Raw genomic sequence first — 17590 nt, forward strand, 5'->3', positions numbered from 1 at the left:
GAGTGAGTGTAAGACATTTATTGTACAACAGTGATCAATAATGGACACACGCCTCAAGGAGATCCAGACCAATTTTATAAAATTATACTTTGTTTGCACTTTATTTTAAGACCCAGGTCTTCGTAATCAGGTAAGTACGTTTTTCATTAAAAATACTTTTTGCGGGGGGCGTGGCTTGCAACCGACGATGGCGGCTGCAGCCTAGAGAGGCTCCCGAGCGGTGGTGGCTTCCCGCACACATCCGGCATACTAATCCTGTAGTTGACGGTGCCAGAAGGGGTGGAATGGACCCGGAGTCCTGGCAGCATCCAGCGCTGCAAGTTTGAAGCAAAGACGGCGAGGCTGCAGACCCGAAGAACTGACGAAGCCTGAGGAGAGGTGGGGCCTGACAACAGCCTGGAAGCAGCGGAGCTGCAGTAACCTTTGTGTCCGACCGGAAATCGACTCTCGGCGGCCGCAATTGGCCGGAAGTGCCGGCTCGTCGGGGGTGTTGCCGAGGCATCCATAGCCTTCTCCCCGGGAGTCCAGTGGCGCGGGCGGCACTCCGCGACCTCCGGCACCGACTGAGGGGGCCGTGGTAGCGGACCCGAGGATTCCACCTACGCCGCAGGCCATAAATAACAGTGCCGCCATTTTCAGCGCCAAACGTGCATCACAGCCCTGCGGCGGCGGCCCCAGTTTGGCGGTGGTCGGGCCGGGGTCCTGGGTGCTTACAAGAGACTCCACAACCTCAATTGTCTCACCCTTGGCGGCGAATGCGAACGGCGGGGGATAAGCAATCTCCCCCCCCCCCCTCCTTCCCTAATACGACTCTATCCAGGGTGGTGACGTCATCGGCGATACACACGCCAGGGGGTACACCTCATGTCAGCGGCACACGGGGTCACACCCTGGAACCTCTCCAAACCCACAGCGCCCCGCTGTCCACGGGAGCTGTGAACAGCGGGTCTTGATCGGAGGTGGGGAGAGAAACCGCGCCGCTTGTTGTTTGTGGACGTGGCGCCCTGCATTACCCTGCGTGGCGACGGTGGACGGGGCCAGCAATCACGGCCACGAGAGGAATTGCTGTACACCCTCACGACAAGCCCTACAGTTCGAGGAGTAATCGGGCTGCCCTGCCCCGGACACGCTCCGAAGCATGACGCACAGAGGCCCCCGACAAAATGCCACCCAGGCCAAGCTGGACAAATTCGCCTATGACAGGCACTCTCCACCCCAGGAACAACGCAAGACGGCTGGGAAAACGACGGAGACGGAGGGGGCCAAAAAGGCCACTATCGAAGACGTCTTGGCGGCATTGGCGCAGGTACAAGCGACAGTGGGAGCTACAGCTACCGAGGTCACCCTAATCCGGGCGGACCTCCACAAAATGTCCGAAAGGGTCAAACAGGTGGAAGTTGTCACCAAATCCTTGGTCGAGGACGTGTCCGAACTGCAAACGGCAATGGAGCGGCTGCAGACGGACAACAAACTGCTTCGTGACAAGCTGGATGACCAGGAAGGGCGCTCTCGGCACAACAATGTCCGAATTTTGGAGGTACCGGAATCGGAGGACACGGGGGCAATGGACCTCTATGTGGAGGACCTGCTTAAAACCAAGCTCCAACCTAAGGGGCTCTCACATTTCTTCTCGGTGGAACGGGCCCACAGGGTGCCGGGGGGGAAGCCTAAGACTGGAGAGCCACCTCGGCCGATATTGGCAAGGCTATTCAATTTCAGGGACCGCGATGCCATCTTACAGGCCGCAAGAGTGGCGCCGGCCATCCAGATCCAAAACTCAAGAATAGCGTTCTTCCCGGACTACACGGCGGAGGTCGCTAGGAGGAGAAGGACGTTTTTGGAGGTAAAAAAAACATTGCAGGAAAAGGAATTACAATATTCGATGCAATTTCCAGCCCGATTGCGGGTTGTAGCAGACAAAAAAGTATGGTTCTTCGACACCCCAGACGCTGCCCGGGACTGGTTGGAGGGATGGCGTACTGTGGACCGACAGCGGAAACCGCCCAGACAACATCACGACCGCGGAGGGAACAACGGGACAGGCTCACAGTCCTCCAGTCGAGGTGGAGCAGAGGGATCGCCCTCACGTGGATTTGCAGGAGCTGGCGGTGAGGAATGACCCCTACTCGGAAACGGGCTTCGGTGAAGACTGCTGATCGTCGACGCATCATTTAATGGCTGCATTTGGACTCTGGCGACACTATCCCGGAAGCACGCAGGGATGCCGCCTGCTCGGGGAGACACTCTCCCCCTTACACGCAAGTACTCTGGTTGTGGGATGGGTAAAGCGCTCTGCTCAGTTGGGCAGGCGGGCAGTTGAAAGTCCGTTAGGCAGGGATGCAGGGAGGGGGAGTTGGGGGGGTGGTTTTGTTACAGTTAGGAACACACTTACACGGTCAAGGAAGATACCTAGACTTCCATATGAATCTAGACTAGGCAAGAGAAGCGAGCAGGGGGGTACGGCTCCCAGCAGAGCATTGGACAGTGGATCAACCTTAGGCGGGAGGAGGGGACGGGTAGATGAGTCTCCCATTTGGTCCTCCGAATCCCTCGTGGGCAATTGTACGCCCGGCACCCAAGCCGCACTTCCCCATCGTTACACCATTAACCCCAGAATATCCAATGGCGGATGTTTTAATTCCTGAGAGGAGTGAGGTAGATGTAGAGACACAATGCCCTGCATTGCATATCATGTCCTGGAACGTGAGAGGGCTGGGGGACAAGGTTAAACGGGGGTTGGTCCTTACCGCGATTAGGAGACAGAAACCCATGATAGCACTACTGCAGGAAACGCATTTAACAGGGGGGGCGGTTAAAGCCTTAGATAGACGAGGCTACAAGATGATAGTCCATTCGGGTTTCACGTCCGGCTCCAGAGGGACCGGTATCCTGATACAGAAAAACACACGATTTATCCCCCTACTTACGAAAACTGATGACCAGGGCTGTTTTGCAGCCCTGCAGGGGCAGTGGGAGGGGAAGCTTCTTAACCTGGTTTCGGTGTACATTCCGCCAGCGTTACACTCAGTACACCTCCCTAAATTGGGCAATTTTATTCTGACTCTCCCTGAAGGGGAGGTTATCCTGGGAGGGGATTTTAACGCGATTCTAGACACACAACTCGACAGGTTCCCCATTCAGGCCCCCACTGGAGGAATCCCCCGCCTCCAACGATTTCTAACAGCCATAGGCCTGACTGATATTTGGAGACACCTCTACCCCAGCACTAAGCAATACACCTTTCACTCCGCAGTACATGGGAGTTTGTCGAGAATAGACCACTTTTTAACCCTGGGAGACGGTCTCCAACATGTAGATACCATGATAATTCACCCGCGAGGGATCTCAGATCACTCTCCGCTTACGCTCACACTCTCCTCACAGACACGGACGCACAGGCGCATGTACCCCATACAGGCTACCTATCTCAGGATCCCCCAGGTCCGTAAAGCTCTCAAACAGGCAACGTCACGGTATTTCACTGAAAATGTACACTCAGTACGCTCCTCCGAGATATTGTGGGAGGCATATAAGACGGTCCTAAGGGGGGAAGCCATAAACACAATTACAGGTTACCGGCGTGAACGTTCTCAGGAACTGGATGGTATGGATCTGACTTTGCAGGACTTGACAAAGGCACACGAACAACGCCCCACTCCTTCCACTCTACACGCACTGACACTGCAACAACAGCTTTATAACGACCACCTACGTATACATGTCAAGGGTCATCTGACTGACACCCAGAATAGGGTCTATGAGGTGGGTGATAAGGCCGGGAAACTGCTGGCGTGGCTTGACAAGCGGGAAGGGAATTCCAGGGGAATCCCACGTCTGAGGGACGAATATGGAACGCTGCATACTGACCCAGAACAAATTGTGGATCTGCTCGCGGACCACTTTGAACAGGTGTACACCCCTGACCATGTAATCACCTCGGAAATGGCCAGAGAGGTGCTGGCGCCGATCGAGGTCCAGACATTGTCCTCGGAGGTGTCCGGTGAACTGGAGGCTGATATCACCGCGGAAGAAATACAGTTGGCTATTCGTGCCTTGAACCCGGGTAAGGCTATGGGGCCTAACGGGATACCGGTAGAGTGGTATCAAGCAATACCTGAGACTCTCAGTCTACATCTACTGGAAATGTTTAAAGAATGTCAGGAAAAAGGCACGCTCCCGCCAGACCAAAGAGTAGCGACTATAGTAACCATCCCCAAACCGGGCAAACCGCCGGACGACTGTTCCTCCTACCGCCCCATCTCGCTGCTTAATGCGGAAGCAAAAATACTCGCTAAACTCCTGGCGATGAGACTCTTGCCCCATTTGTCCTCTCTGATACACCCGGATCAGTCCGGGTTTATGCCACACAGAAATACTGCGCTGAATTTGCGACGCCTACACGGGGTACTAGCCAGAGCAGACTCGATACCGTCCCAGGCAGTGATCTTAGCCCTTGATGCCAGGATGGCGTTTGACCTGGTGGAATGGACGTACTTGTTTGAGGCGCTGTCCCGCCTGGGATTTGGACCCCGATTTATTGCATGGGTCAGACTGTTATATACTGACCCGGTGGCCAGAGTGATAGCCAATGGCCATATCTCGCGGATGTTCTCGCTGGGGAGAGGTACGAGACAGGGATGTCCCCTCTCTCCCTTGCTATTTGCGATTTCGCTGGAACCACTCGCCACGCTCATTAGAACCTCGCCCCTGCTTAAGGGCATCTGCTGGAGGGGAGGGCTGGGAGGACCGGCTGTCCCTGTACGCAGACGACATGCTGATCTACCTAACTAATCCCGACGATGGAGTGCCAGCCCTATTACGGCTTTGTGACGCCCATGGCAAGATCTCGGGATACACACTGAATTGGAATAAATCGGAACTATATGTTCTGAGGGGGCGGTCTCCAGCCCTTGACCTGAGTTGTCCTCTACGGATGGCGGGCTCATCGTTCAAATATTTAGGCATTCATATTACTAGTGACCCCGCAGAGTTCATTGACAAAAATCTGAAACCCCACTTAGATAGGCTCAGGCGAGATGTCAAATTCTGGTCGGAACTTCCACTAACGCTCCTGGGACGAGCTGCACTTTACAAAATGATGGCTCTGCCCAGATTTTTATATGTCCTTGAGAACACGCCTTACCCGATAGCTCCTAAATTCTTTCAGACAGTCGCGGCGTTGGTCTCCAACCTCCTATGGGGGCCCCACCCTGCTCGTATCGCCCGATCAAAACTACATAGAGGTTGGTTTGATGGTGCATTGCTCTGCCCAACTTAAAACTTTACTACTGGGCAGCGCACCTCAAACCCATCAACCACTGGCTTCACGCTTCACACGCCGAGCCACCTTTTCAGCCTGACAGGGGACAACTGGGCACTGTCGGCATGTTAACTCCGCTATATGACCGCCGTAGAATCCGCACTTTAATGGGACCCACCAGGTTAACGGTCACGATCTGGCACACGGCGACAGCGGCTCTGGGCTGGAAAGGGAAACTCACCAAGCTAACTCCACTGTGGGACTCTCGAGTCCTCGGACACCTGAGGAACAGCAAAGGATTTTCTCACTGGGACACTATAGGGATCTCCACGGTGGGAGATCTTTGGGAAAGGGGAGGGGTACTACCCTTCAATAGGCTGAAAGAACTGTATGATCTCAGTGAGAGGGAACTGTATAGATACATCCAGATAAGGCATGCATTACTAGTGGTCTTGCCCGTAGACACTGACTTGCCTGAGTCATCCCCGCTGGAGGATCGCCTTCTTACGGAATTCATGGTTGAGCGCGCAACGTCCCTTACTTACCGCAAACTGATTAACAATTTCCCAGACCCTACACTGACATTAAAGATAAAGTGGGAGGAGGACACTAGCGAGATGGATGAACACGAGTGGAACGAGGCACTAGCGTCGCCTAGGGAGGTCGGCATCTCCGCGAGACTACGACTGGTACAATTGAAAATACTGTATAGGGTATATTATACTAGAACAATGTTACACCGCATTCACAGGATAGAACACCCTTACTGCCTTCGTGGATGCGGGGAAGAGGGTACATTCTTTCACACCATATGGGACTGCCCCCGAATTCAAGAATATTGGAAACAGATACTTCGCACGATCTCACAAACACTAGAAACAACACTGTTGCCTGACCCGAAGAGATGCCTTATAAATGTATGGGAACCTACAGATCTCTCCAGATTCGGGCGGATTTGGGTTACAGTGGGGTTGATGGTAGCGAAGAGAGATATTGCGCAGCGCTGGGGGGTGCCGGAAGTGCCGACCAAGTCGCACTGGTGTTCAAATATGGATAAGGTAATGGTGACAGAAAGGGCGGTATATTCCAACCGTGCCTGCCCGGGGAAATGGGATAAGTTCTGGTCTAAATGGAATGTGTATAGAGGCGAGATTTGTGACCCCTTGCCAGAGGTTGAACCGGACGAGTCAGATGATGAAGGGGAAGAGTGACAGAGCGCGACACGTTGTGGGAGAGCAAGAGGGATGGGATTTAGGAAAGGGGACCCTCATTAAGTGGCTTTGGAAGATTACAGGGCCGGAAGCACATGGGACTACACGTTCAGGGCCTACATGACTAGTTACAGATTAGACCATTATGGAGATTGAGGTGATTGCGCCAGGATCTGTCATGGGAAACCTAGGGAAGTTACTTATAGATGATCAAGATTCTAATACAGATGACCACACTCTTGTTCTTAACAGTTACTTTGTTTGTTTTCTTGGTTGTGAAAATGGCAAATCAAAAACCACTCATTTCTGGTACACTGCGATAATTGCCGCACCCTGTTCTTGAGACACCTGTAATGCATTATGTATTGATGAATGATCCTTGGAAATCTATGTGGTGTTATATTGAAAACTCGAACGAACTATAGCGGCCGGCCCATCGGGTTGTAGGCATTCCGCAGTGTAAGTGAATGATGCAATAAAAGTTTTTGCTTCCCAAAAAAAAAAAAAAAAAAAATACTTTTTGCTTTGAAAATCGACACTTTTTAGCAACAGTTCAATGTTATCCTATGGGGAAAACAATATTGTGGTTAAATGGGTAAGCATTGAACTTACAATTTTAGTCTTCTGAGCCAAAAGTAAGCAAGGGCCAGGGGTCAGGTAGGTACCAAAACTGCACCACCAGAAGCACAGGGGCGGCCGGGTGTGGCGGTCAAAATCTGAGTTCGACCCAATGCTTTCCAGTGGAGACTGGGGGGTGCATGGAGCCACACTGCTTGCAGGTAAGTAGATCAGTTGCAGGGGCCAGGCTTTGGTGGGGTTGAGGGGGGGGCACAAAGCAGCACCAAACATACACCAGCAGCGGCACAGGGTCGGCAGGTTGCAAATGGACGACGGACGCCCAGTGCTTTTAAATGGGAATTCTTCTTTCGGCAAAGAGACAGCAGGCGTGCGCCGGAGGTTGCAGGAGGAAGACCAACAACAGCAGAGGCAAGTTGGTAAGTAGGGAGTCATAGGGGAAATGCCGGTTCAGCTCTCCAAGGCCCAGGGGCTTCAGGTGGAGGGGTGCCATTCGACATCGTTCACGTTTGGGGGAACCTCTGGATTCACAATGCAGTCGCCGTTGCGGAGGGAAGGAGATGTCAGCCAACGCTGGACATGAGGTAAGGACAGCCGGGGAGGCTTAACTGCACAGTTGAGCAACTCAAACTCGGGCCATGTGTTTAGGGTGCAGAATGGGCAGGGGACACGGATCCACCTGGATCCGGAGTCTTTGGAGTAAGTTTCTTCTGGACAGGTCCACTGTCCACAGGAAATTGGAGTCTTTGTTGAAGGCAGCAGTCCTCCCTGGGGGTTTCAGAGGTCACAGGCTGCAAGACAGGTCGCAGGGTTGTCGATGCTGGAGACAGGCCGGTAGGGCTGGGGCCAAGGTAGTAGTCTTCTTGCTTTTGCTGTAAGGTGTCTTCTTTCTTCTTAGGCCATCACAGATCTAGTTTCTAGGTCTGGGGGAGCCACCTAAATACTAACTTTAGGAGGCGTTTTAGGGGAGGAGTCGATAGGGCTAATGGGCATCTTCCCTTGGGTGCCTAAACCCTCTATTATGCCACCCTCCTGTGGGAGGAGGCAAAGATCTAGCCCTGATTGGAGAGGTCTTCCAATTTTCAAGATGGTGGAGACAAAGTTGTGCTTCACCTCGCCTTCCCCGCCATAGGGGTGGGGTTGGCAGAGGTGGGCACACCTCCTAATCTTCTGAGTTTTTCCGGCCGGTTTTCCCACCCAAAGTGGGGATGTAAACCAGGGGTTGCCTTCTGCTGCTAGCAGCAGAGGCGGAGGGTTGAATTACAAATGCAACAGGCCTTTGAAGCGTCTCTCTTTGAGCACTGGCCCACCCTGGGTGAGGAGGTTTGACACCTCTGCCGAAGGATGTGCATTGTGTCTGGTTCCAGAAAGCAGAGGCTCTCCACCCAGGGGTCCAGAAACATATCTGGGTGTGGCAGGTTGTTTAGGGGTCGGTAGGTTTTCAGGGGGCACCTCTGAGGTGCCCTCTGAGAACATGTTTTAATAAAAGCCACACTGGCATCAGTGTGGATTTATTACAAGGATCTATTTTGTACCAAACACTCCTGGGTTCAGTGAAGCCATCCTGGTGCTGTGGAACTAGAGTTGTCAAGTTCCCAGTCCATGTACTCTCTCTGGCTTCCCAGGCACTCACAATATTAAGGAATATACCCTAATACTGTAGGAGCATATCTGCTCATGCAGATATGACCACACCTGGGAAATAGTGCACCCTGCCTTATGGCTGGTAAGGCCTGCTAGAGGGGTGACTACCTATATCTTAGGCAGTGCTAGCTGGCATGGCACACAGACAGTGTGCCATGTCAACTTGGTCATTTGTTTAACCTCACAGGGACATGCCAGCTGCAGGGGCAGTGGTATGGTCCTAGTGAGGGGGAGGTCACAGGGGACCCAATTCAGCCTCCAGGCTCTAAGTACCCAGGGTACCACTTACTAGGGACTTACAGGTGGGCAGAAGTACCAATTGAGGACGTTTTTAGGGAAAGAACTCTGGTAATGGGAACCTGGACAGAAGGGACCCAATACTCCACAGTTAAATTGCACCAAAAGGCAGGCAAACAATGGGGGAGGAGGGGGACTGCAACAGAACCCCATTTCCTCACAGAAACATCAACCAAGAAATGTTTTTTTATTTCAAAATATGTTTATTGTATATAATATAAGATAGACGTACAGTTGAAAAAAGATAAAGGACTCGTAGGCATTATAGTATAGAAAATAAGAAAAGAGAGTCATTCAATGTCGTTAGACAACAATGTCTCCCTTGTGTTCCATCTTATTCAGTTTACAGGATAAGATGCTGTATCATGTTCAATAAACCGGATAGGATGAAAGTAGGTCAAATACCGTAGTTCTATCATATTTACGGAGAAATAAGGCATGCAGCAATTCAGACAATAGTTAATACCAACCTTAATTAATTGAATTGGACAGGAGGTGAGTAAGATTTTATACTGATGTGGAGTCTAACAATGAATAGGGAAAGGAAGGTGAGGAAAGTGTACAGAGAGGCAAATGGAAAGAGTGATGGTCGAGAGGGGAGGGAAGGAGCTAGACTAGATACTTATCTAAAAGAAGGACAACCATCTTGTGTTGGTACCACGCAGTTTCCATAACGTATGCTTTTTATTAACATAGGTGAACGAGAACCTAAGCTACTTATGAGCTTAAGGTGGGTTGGAAGAGTCAATAACATAGTAAGCTTGTACCATAAACTTTTTGGGTGGAAAAAAAACCAAAACACTGATGGTGATATTTTGATTCTAGAAGACCCTCCACTTAATGTCTGAAGCGATTCAAATAAATGCAGTAATGCGGCTTATTAGACTGTGAGGTGCAGTCCACACATGGTGAACTGGAGGTGTGTGTATATAATGGTAATACTTTTCCATTTAAGGTTAGCAGAACTCCACTACATTACGGAAGACATTTTAATATTACAAAAGTCAATTCATCAAGTTGTTACTGTATATTTAGATTGATTATTCTGTATCATCATGAATCTTTTTTTTTTTAAAAAGCATACTTCATGTTTTAAGTTTGGGGGTACCAATAAAAGCATGTATTATTCCTCACCACTATAGAGATGTAGAAATCCAGAATTTAGGACAAAACCGTGGGCACGAGTCAGTGTTTGTGAGATTATTTTGTTTAATTTTGTGGTCTAAGATTAAATCTATATATAAATTTAAATGAAATTGATTTCTCCCTGTAGCACATTGACAACTTCTTCATGTGGTAGCAAGTTAGCCAAGGCGTGTACATGAAAGTCCCCCATCTAGCTTTCACCAGCAATTACAGCACAGTGCTTAGCCTTGAAAAAACTGGAGGCTTATAAAACTGAAGTTCACCTTCTATCACTGACTTTTATAGTGTATTGAAGCTAATTTGATTCAGATTGCTCCTAGTATATGGCCGACCAGTATCCTGATGGACAGCAGTATGTTCAAGGCAAAATGTTATCAATGTGTCTCAAATCAACATGGATTGTACGTTCTCCATATGGCAATCGTTCAACCATTTTACTGAACAATTTGACAAATATACTTTCAAATGACATAACAAATAAAGGAGTAAAAAGGGTAATTCATAAGCACACTATTAATCATTTCTGCATAAGCGTTTGCTTGCTTTAAACTGAAAATATTAAAAGATATCAAAGGCAACAGACAATTCAAAGATGCACGGGAACTCTCTAGCTTTATGTGTAGAAGTTCCTCTCCCAAAGACGGCCAGGGTCTTACCTACTGCACATGTGCCAATAACTAATATATTTTAGATTTGGCACTGAAAGTTCTACTCTCATACAGTGTGTTATAAAAACAAACGAAGAAAATAACTTTCCATCGGGGAGTATCTTAAGAACACATATCAAAGGAAAGAGACTGAACCAACACAGTTCTTCCTAGGAATTCAGTCACTACTCTTGTTAGAAGATATTCCCTAGACTTTCAAAGTTTGCTGATGCAGCTGTATTCACAGACGCACTCCCTCACTCAGATCATTACAAAAAGCTGTCATACTTGTGTGAACATCATTCAAGAACTCAAAGTCACTATAAACCCATGTGAAACAGTCAAAGAAGAAAATATACATTTCAGAGGTTGCAAATCACATTGTTTATCATGCTGCGTTCCTGACAAACCTGGGGACGATAACTGAATCCATAGCCACAGATGAGTCCACCACGGTTATGGGCGATTTTAATTTCTATCTCGAGAAACACTATGACAATGATACTATCTCCCTCACGTCAGACCTAGAATTAATAGGTCTTAGGCAATTGGTCAACGCCCCGACCCATCAAGCAGGACACACGTTAGATGGCATCTTCACTAATATCGAAAATCTACATGTGACCGACATTCTCCCAATGGCATGGACAGACCACGCGGCCATATTCTTTAGCATGACCATCAAAGACTCGCTGAGCAAAAAGACCCCTCACCTCAAGCCTGGTCCTTTCAAAGCTTGGAAGGATTTAAATTACGATAACTTAAACATACTACTAACTAAACTTAAACCAGATCTATCCAACGATCCCAGTGTTGCCACACATCAATTCCATGAATGGCTGAGGGTTGCCACCTCAGAATTAGTACCAACTAAATCCCATTCTAAAAATAGGAATACTCCAACTGCCCAATGGTACACTAAAGATTTAAAAACACAAAAACAACTAACAAGGAACAAGGAAAGACACTGGCGACGAGATTATGATAGCGAAAGTAAGGATGTATACAAACAGGCCCTAGCCACCTATAAATCCATGATAACAGCAGCAAAAAAGCTCTTTTTCTCTAAACATATAGAACTAGCCAAAAACTCCAGTAAACAGCTATACAATATAGCTAAAACATTATCAGGTAACACACCAGACCTAACACCACCACCCTCGCAATCACTATGCGATGCTCTATCTGAGTTTTTCTTTGAGAAGGTAAATAACATCTACCAAACTTTCACTTCAGAATCAAGCACCACTAGTACCCCCCCTCCTTTGATCACTCTGAGCAATCCTCTGACGAGCTTTACTCCCCTAACCACCGACCAAACTAGGACCATACTGAACTCAGTTAAATCAGGATCAGCCTTGGACCCTTGCCCCACCTCTGTGTTAACCTTGGTTGCAGACACCATTATTCCTGTCATCACTCATGTCTGCAACTCAATACTGAGCTCCGGGTTCTACCCGGTTGCCCTGAAAAACACATTAATTAAGCCTCTACTAAAAAAGGTTAATCAGGACAAACAAGAGCTGAAAAATTATCGGCCTATAGCCAGTCTCCCTTTTTTAGCTAAAATCACGGAGAAAGCTATGAACCAACAGCTATCGGACCACATAGAGAGAAATAACCTGCTTGATGACACCCAGTTTGGGTTCCGCAAATACCATGGGACGGAAACCGCTCTCATTAAGGCAGCAGATGATATTAGAACCATCCGGGACCAGGGAGGGACAGCCTTGCTGGTGCTCCTGGATCTTTCTGCAGCATTCGACACGGTTGACCACAAGATCTTGGTCAACCGTGTCGAAAGAATGGGCATCCAGTCCACCGCGAAAGATCTACTGACTTCCTTCCTGGCTAATAGAACCCAGGCGGTCACTCTCGGCCCATTCCAATCTGCCAGTCAGTCGTTGCTGTGTGGGGTTCCTCAAGGCTCATCCCTAAGTCCGACACTTTTTAATATCTACGTGTCGGACCTTGCTAGTGTCATCAAAGCACATGGGATGAGCCTAACCTCATACGCCGACGACACGCAGCTGGTTCTGGCCATCAAGGGTGATGGTCAGGAGGTGGCCGAACGGTTCCAAGCTGGTATGACGGCGATAGGTGAATGGATGGCAGGTAACTGCCTAAAGCTAAACTCCGACAAAACGGAGGTGGTCATCTTTGGCAAGCTCTTACCATCTTGGCCCACAGCTTGGTGGCCATCAACTTTTGGCACTCCACCTTGTCCCGCCTCCAAGATCAGAAATCTGGGAGTCTTGTTTGATGACCAACTCAACTTTATGGCCCATGCTAACAAGGTAGCCTCCACGGCACATTATAAACTCAGGATGATAAGAAAAATCTTGCCTTTTCTACCTGACACGGCCGCCAAGACCCTGGTCACATCCCTGGTACTTACCTCCCTTGACTATTGCAACGGCCTCCTTTTAAATGCACAAAAAAGAGTCACCAAAAAATTACAGATTGTACAAAACGCGGCTGCACGCCTGTTATCCAAAAAACCCAAATTCACCCCCATCTCAGATACTCTGAGAACCTATCACTGGCTGTCTATCCAAAACAGGATAAAGTTTAAAGCCATGTGTATAGTGTATAAGGTAATGCAGGACCAGGGGCCTCGCTTCCTTAAAGATCAACTAAAACCCTACAATCCAGTCAGAACACTCCGCTCCTCCACACTCAATCAACTAATCACTCCACGCAGCAGAACAGCTACTTGGGGCGACCGTCGCTTTCCTGCTGCAGCTTCTAAGATCTGGAATTCCCTACCTTACTACGTCAAAGCCAGCTCATCACTCCTACAGTTCAGGAAACAACTAAAAACCTGGTTGTTTGACCAGTAATTCACATCCTCAGCCCACCGTACCTACTTCTTAGGATAGACATTACTGCAGTCTAGCGCCGAGACGCCCACGGGTATTTGGTTGCGCTCTAAAAATGCCAGTAAATAAATAAATAAATAAATAAATATTAATTATGTGTGATAAGCTGGCCTATTCTTCAGGCAATGAACAATAATCTTCAATAGCTTTACTGAAATTGTCCTACATAAATAGCTATTCTGTTAAATGTGGATCCCCCTGCTGTCCTGTAGAGCCGTGGTACTACTATGAGTCCATGCAAAATAGTGTTCTTCCACGGGTCTATTGCAGTCACAATATCCCAAAGATAGATAGGATCAGAAAATTGGCAGACATGTTTCGGGCCTTCATCAAAAACTGTGGACTTTGACAAGCGCGAGATGTAGGAATCAATTTGTGGACTAGCATCCGTTTATAAGCATTGAAGCATTGCAGCATGGAAGTGGTGGGTGCATCTGTACACAATACCTTTTTGTGGAAAAGGGTGGATTTCATTACATCCCTTGCATGCTGCAACACATCAGTGATGATCAGTATCTGGAAAAAAAATCCTGATGAATGCCTATTACTTCCTCTTAGGCCATTAGGCTGCAGTCCTTGTTAAAGATTACACAGGGACTGACCGAGTCAGCCTTTGTTAGCTAGTAATTTCAAGATGAGGTGCACACACCACCTTCTCTATTATTTATTATAAAGAAGGACTATGCAAAGAGCTTGTTATTGTATATAGGTAAATCTGTTATGTGTTTATTTTAAGGCCTTGGTCTACTACTGCCAACCTATCTGTTGTAGAACTTCCTACTTGCTTCTCTACTAAGTGAATCTTTCTCAGGATGCCTGTGTTTTTAATTGCAAGACCATCCTAACTTACTTACAACTGTGGTAATCAACTAATGCAAGGTGAACTAGCACACAGGCTTCTGAACAGGAGGTTTCATTCTTGGAAAAAATAGGGCCTGGAAAATATAATCCAAAGGAACGCAGGCATTGTCACATATTCGGCTGTTAGTTTGAGACAGCAACACATATTTTACTTTCGTGCGTGGCTTGCACGATGAGAGGTTTTCCATCGCACCTCAATGGTTCTGATGTTCCAATTGTGAAATTTTGGAACTATTATTGAATTTGGGCAAGCCTGAAGACTGTTCCTCAGTCCGTGAGCTCTGAAACCTTATTCTTGTGCCAGGAAAAGGCACGGGAAAGCATTGAAACTGTTGCATCTCCATAACGGGAAATTCTGAGATGTATGTGCTGATCTAATAACTAAAAATGGATGTTTTATGTTTCTACAAATTACTTGTTCAAATGTTTCTCTGGTGTGATCTTTTATATCAACCCAAGTTTGACACAAAGGGTCTGATTTAGAGTTTGGCGAACACGTAACTCTAGCATCAACTTGGCCGATATCCTGTCTGCCTTATTACAAGTGGCAGAGAACAGAATCCACTTGTAATAAGGCAGTGCTTAATTTGAGCCAGTGGTTTCCGGTGCTCGGCACCGCCACTTAATTGCCAGCATCGGGGCTTATGGCAGTCTGCCACATGGTAGTGGTGCCTGCCAAATTTAGGTACAAGCACAACATCTGTTTACTAATTAAATTTACATTTCCAATTATTAGTATTTGCCTCCAAAGTCATTCTTATAGCTTTGGGACCCTAGAATCGTATGAATTCTCACACGTTTAAGAGTGTGATGATTAGTAGTGTGTTGGTGCGGTCATTGGCAGCGCTGCCAGGAGCAACGGATGCTGTAAGCAGTAGTGTCCTCTTGTCAAGGGCCCGGCACATATTCTTTTTACAAATTAAGCACTGTCACACTGGATATCTGCCACATTTGTGAGGTAGTGAGATTTCCGGGAAATATATCATTCTGATGTGCCACCTGTTGAGATCTAAATAAAATAAAAACTAAAACAAAATACTATCCTGGCTCCTACAATGTGCCACATGTCGGTGTCAAAGTAACAGCAGAACGCGCTAAAAAGCCATTTAATGCAGCTTGAAGGTGGTAATGTGTCTTGAAATACATTGTGGAGTGTTTTATCAGCCAAAGCAATTTTAAACACCCCCAATTTACAATGCAGTAATTTGATGTATAGGAAGATAAACAGAATTGCTCAAAATAAACATTTGTGCCAAGGAGACAGATTGAAAAACCTTTGGCTAGACAGCTACCACTGTGGCAACAAGTCCCTGCTGCCTCTGCAGAAGAAGGTGTGGAGCACAATGAGCTGTCATAAACACTCCTTGGACCAAAGAACACATAAGACATGTGGAAACCATCAAATGAGGGGGTATAAATGAATTACTTCTTTTTGATTATGTACAAGTAAGGAAGGGTCATGGGATCTATATCTGACCAAATGTGTTTGTTTAGGATTCTGAAACATATTTCAAATCAGTTTCTAATAAGAGAAGTCAAAGTAATATTGAATTTATTTTCACAAACATCTACTTCATTTTGGTTGTGAAAAAAAACATTTTAATCCTGGGGTCAATAATTGTATCAATTGTTTTCCCCACAAGCACTGAAGATTACCGACTGGCCTCAAGCAACACTGGAGATTGGACAATCTGAAAATCAGTAGCACCTCCAAGTACAACACATCACCTCCATAGAAGCCAAGGCCAAGGCACTGACTTACATCTTGTGCAAACTCAACACGAAAATGTACAGCCTATCCACTGTAGCAATGCGAAAGGTAAGGCCAAGTTACTACCCTAAATTGCGCATGGACAATTGGTCTTTCCAGGTGCATTGGCAAATACCATGAAGATTGCCCATTGCCGTGCATTGCAAAGGATTTTTCAAATCTCCCCCAATACCCGGAATGCCTTGGTAAGATTGGAGTTCGGCTTAAATAAAGAATCATATGAAAAGTGGGCTTCCATTATCCGATATTATCGCGGAATCTGAGCTGCTCCACCAAACACAATGAACGTTATTTTGAAGGTATCCTTCACAGAAGTTAAAAAACCCTGGTCGGACTACCTTTTGACTGCCTGCAGTAAATTAAATTGTTATATGGCAAATTGGAGTACCTTCATCCATCAACCTGGAATACTAAAAACAGCATTGAGGAAACAATTAAGACTTTTATCCAGGCAAGAAGACATACGCCTAATTGAAACCTCTGAAAGTAATATCCGGGTTATAACTAATTCCTACAGGGCTAAATTGTGTCAACCTTATTTAAATAACACACTGAATAAATCAATTTTAAAACACATTCTATTAATTAGGCTCATGGCGCTTCCATTAAAAGACATAAATGCCCATTGGAAATCCCTTGAGCCAGTTACCTCTTGCAGACTGTGCAACCTATATGAGGAATCCCTGACCCGCTTTGTCTGTATTGGCCCAAATCTGAGGTACGCATGCCACACTTTATTAAAAATGACTTTTTTTTAAAGTATGGTACCCGCACTTGCACAGAAGCAATGGGACTCCTTTTTACCTCAGAAATTCCAATAGAACTGGCAAGGCTAACCAAATTTGACCAACAACTCCAAAGGTCATTAACTGGAAGACAACAAGCCCATACGGATGAACACTGATATAATTTATCTGCCGTTTGAAGATGGAATATAAACACATAGTTTTAATGGTTCGATTCTCGAAATATTTTAATTGTATTAGTATGAAATCAATCAAATGAATTGAAATGTTGGCATTTTTAGTAAATTATATGTAAAGGGTTGATATGATAAATTGTGTATGGCTTTGTAACAATTTTTATTAATTGAAACAAATAAAAAAAAATCATTCAAACTTCAGATTCAGTTACTACTGTGGCAACAAGTCCATGCTGCGTCTGCAGAAGAAGGTGCGGAGCACGATGAGCTGTCATAAACACTTCTTGGACCAAAGAACACCTAAGTCATGTGGAAACCATCAAATGAGGGGGTATAAATGAATTGCTTCTTTTTGATTATGTACAAGTAAGGA

At 46.9% G+C, this 17590-nt stretch overlaps 1 protein-coding gene across 1 annotated transcript in view; it reads right to left on the reverse strand.

Moving 5' to 3' along the window:
* LCMT1 (leucine carboxyl methyltransferase 1) overlaps positions 1-17590 on the reverse strand; it is a 172807-nt gene that overhangs the window by 32906 nt on the left and 122311 nt on the right. The gene's annotated exons all lie outside the window — the stretch shown is intronic.

Source organism: Lissotriton helveticus, chromosome 10 (genome assembly GCF_964261635.1).
Source record: "Lissotriton helveticus chromosome 10, aLisHel1.1, whole genome shotgun sequence".
Lineage (NCBI taxonomy): Eukaryota > Metazoa > Chordata > Amphibia > Caudata > Salamandridae > Lissotriton > Lissotriton helveticus.